The sequence below is a fragment of the Belonocnema kinseyi genome, chromosome 10, assembly GCF_010883055.1.
Source record: "Belonocnema kinseyi isolate 2016_QV_RU_SX_M_011 chromosome 10, B_treatae_v1, whole genome shotgun sequence".
Classification (NCBI taxonomy): Eukaryota; Metazoa; Arthropoda; class Insecta; order Hymenoptera; family Cynipidae; genus Belonocnema; species Belonocnema kinseyi.
In genome coordinates this window covers 50,215,018-50,219,017 of record NC_046666.1, presented here as the reverse complement: position 1 = coordinate 50,219,017, position 4,000 = coordinate 50,215,018, and positions in this window count along the sequence as shown.

Sequence of the window (4,000 nt, the reverse complement as noted above, 5' to 3'; positions counted from 1 at the left end):
TCTATTTTTTTTTTTCGTTATAATCGACGAAAATGAGCAAAAAGAGGTGACTTTAGTTTAGTACACCAGCCTAACCAGTGTTGGGTGAGTTACTTTTTGTGAGTAACTGCTGTAGTTAGAGTTACGTCACTTTGCGAAAAAAGTAACTAGTTACATTTAAGTTACTTGTAACTTTAACTAGTTACAGTTACTTGATAGAGTAACTTCAAATTGCCTAAAAAGTTACTTTTTTCACTTCCTTAATTTTATAATTTTAAAATCAATGACTTCGTGAGGCTATTCGCCTGGGGTGATTGCTAGTGAGATTGATCAGAAACCTGGGTAATTTATAAAAACTTAATCTATAAAAAATTGGCATTAGTAAAATAGGATTTTTCAGTCACATTTTTTAACCAAAAGGATTAATTTTCAACAAAAAAGTTACTTTTCAACCAAACCTGTTCTTTCTACCAAAATAATTATTAATTTTTTTCTAATACATTTTCAACCACAAAAAGTTAATTTTTAACCAAATAGTTTATTTTTAATTTCATTTTTATTTATTTATTTTTTAATTTGTTTTCTACAAAATATGAATTTTCAATCAAGAAGATTTATTTTCTACAAGAAGAGATTAATTTTTAACAACACATACATTTTAAACTAGAAAAGGTCAATTTTCAATTTAAAATATCAATATTTAACCAAAGATGGAATAGTTACATTTGGAGTGCAAAAATTAATTCTTATATTTGAAAAATCCTTTTTTAGCCAAGTAGTTAAATTTGTAACCAAAGAGATGAATTTTCAACTAAAATAATGCATAATTTTAAATGTTCATTTTTCAGTCTACTGGTCTAAATCAATATTATAAAAATATTGATTTGGACAATTAGACTGACAAAATTAACATCTAAAATTATTTATTAATTTCCCTGGTCGAAGACCTTACATCAATAAGATAATGATGGATATTCAAAAAAAATATATAATAGTTTAACATTCAACCCAATAGTGTAATTTTCAATTAAAAAGTTAATTTTTCAATCAAGAAGATTAGTGTTCTACAAAAAAAGTTAATTTTTCGATCCAATAGTTTAGATTTCGAATAAAAATTATTTCTAGAAAGTAGTTAAACTTTAAACCAATTAGTTGATTAAGAAAAAAATAGTTTTAACAAGAGATTTAATAATTAATATATTAATAGTTTAACTTTCAACCAAGTAGCTACATTTTTTACCATAAAAGATAACTTTAACAAATTTTTTGCGTTTAAAAAATAATAATTACATTTTCAACCAAATAGTATAAATTTAAACCGATTGAGATGAATTCCAAACCAAAAATATAATAGAAGAATCTTTAACGAAAAAAAAATTAATTTGTGATAAAGAATATTTGGATTTCGCGTTATTAGGTTCTATTGAATCAGTTTAAATTGAGGCGTAAACATAAAAAAATAGAATTTTCTTGAAAAAGTATGGAAAAATGTCAGAATAAGAAAATCAGTTTATTTTTCAACTAAGTAGATTACTTAAAAAAGTAAATCAGTTTTCTATCAAGAAGATTAACTTTCTACTAAAAAAAGAAGAATTTTCAATTAAAATGGTAAATCTTTAACAGAAATAATGAATTCTTAACAAAGCAGTTTAACTTTTAACCAAGTAGGTTAATTTTTTTAATGTCATTCAAAAAGATTAGTTTAATTCTAAGAGCGATACATTTTTGATTAAAATAAAAAATCAATGAATTTGTAACAAAGAGGTATAATCTTCAAACAAGGAGTTAAATAAGAAAATAATTTTCTTTAAGTAGATTAATTTTCTACTAGAAAACATGAATTTTCAATGAAAATAATAAATCATTAACAGAAGTAATGAATTTTCAATTAAATAATTTCATTTTCAACCAAGTAGTTTCATTTTTGAAAATAAATCACTTTTTCTCCAAGAAGATGAATTTTCTATTAAAAAAGATTAATTTTCAGCCAAAATGTTACATTTTCATGTAAAGTAAATAAATTTTCAACCAAATAGATGAATTTATAACATTAATGATGAATCATTTACCAAAATAATGAATTTCTACCAAAACAGTTAAACATTTAACCTAACCTAGTTCAATAAAATAAAATTTGTTTTCGTCAATTTTCAATGATAAAAACGTGATTTTCTTATTAAATTAAATTTTCAACTAAAGAGATGAATTTTCAAGTACAATCATGAATCTCACAAAAAAAACAAATAAATAACAACCTAGTTTAATAAACTTAGTAAAATTTCGAATAAAAAAAGATAGAGTATCAACAAAAAATATAATAATTGATATTTTGATTAAAAAACTTTTTAATAAAGAATACTTTATATTTTTACCAAAAATGTTTTTATTTTAAATAAAAAACAGTTTAATTTAACCAAAAAGATTGATTTTGTAGTGATAAAAATTATTTTCTACCAATAAGGACGAGTTTTCACAGAAATACATAAAGTTTCAACTAAGTATTTAAATTTTAAACCAAAAAAGATGTCTTATCAATAAAATAGTTGAATCCGCGATCAAATAGTTAAATTTTTATCTAAAAGAGATCAACTTTCATCAAGAGATGGGATAGCTTAACTTTCAATTAATAAAATTAATTTTCAGTAAAAAAAAAATAACAAATTTAAATTAAAGTAGTTAAATTATCGATAAAGCAGGTGAAATTTGAACTATAATAATAAATAATTACAAAAAATTAAATTTTAACTGTAGTTGTATTATTACTTTGAAAAATATATATTCTCATCGAAAAGTGTAATAGTTCATATTTCGGCTAAAAATATTTTTGTTTAAAATTAAAAACAGTCAAATTCAACCAAAAAGATTAACTTTGAACGAAAAAGATGTATTTTTTACTAATAAAGACCAATTTATCTAATCACTAGCGTGCACTGAATAATGACTATTGAAATCAGTAATTTTGATTGATCTAGTCTGTAAATCTCAATGTGTTAATCAATAGTTTATGGTTAATCTAAATAATTTAATAAAATTTAGGAATTTTTAATTTGGAAATAATTTTATTATTTTATTATACAGGCAAAATATCAGTCACTTTCATTGACTGATTAATTCATTTAGCAATATTAACTTGCTTGTTTAATGTAAGCAGTCAAATTTGGACTAGTTTGTTAGGTCTACTTTAATGCCTTGTAACTCTTGGTCAAAATTGAATTTTTTCCGCTCTAAGGTTGTTTTAAGGCCATGTTACGAGTGGGCCACGTGACCAGATTCCTACCTTAACCTCACTTTTTTGATTTCCCAAATTATTTTCACACGAAGCGCCACATCGAGTTGAAAATTTGGAATAATAAATAAGAAACACTAAGAAAGGTTGGTCTGATCCTAAATTTGTACAATTGTGAAAAAAGCAAAAAAATTATTTACAAAAAAAAACTTTTTTCACAATCACACAAATTTAGGACCAGGCCCACCATTCATAGTACTTCTTGTTTGGTATCCCAAATTTTTAACTTGATGTGGCGTTTCGTTTGATCATAAGTTGGGAAATAAGAAAAGTGGCGGTAAGGTAGGAATCTGGTCACGTGACCCACTCATCACATGGCCTTAAAGAGCGAATAAAATAGGTGGTGGCCCTGCAGACTGAACCTAAAAAATCAGTAGCAAAAAGTGTCGAATGTCAAAAAGTACTAAAATGCAGTGTCTCAAATGCTCCATACCGGACGCCATTGTATTCAGAAAAGATTTCTGAGGTTAAGTCCGCAGGACCGCCATCTATTATATTATGTTTTAAAGTTTAATGTTCGCCTCTTGAAACCATCTTAGGCCGAGAAAAAATTCAAATTCGAGTTGGACCTAATTTCGACTTTAGAATGTACAACCAAAAATGGAACGGTCCACCCTATAGATGCAAAGAGTGTTCCTACCAGGTGTATACATATGAAACCGGTATTGCCATCTAGCGGCCAGTAGGCACACTTGTAGGCACTGTCGGAACTTACCATTTGTGCTAATTGGCGTA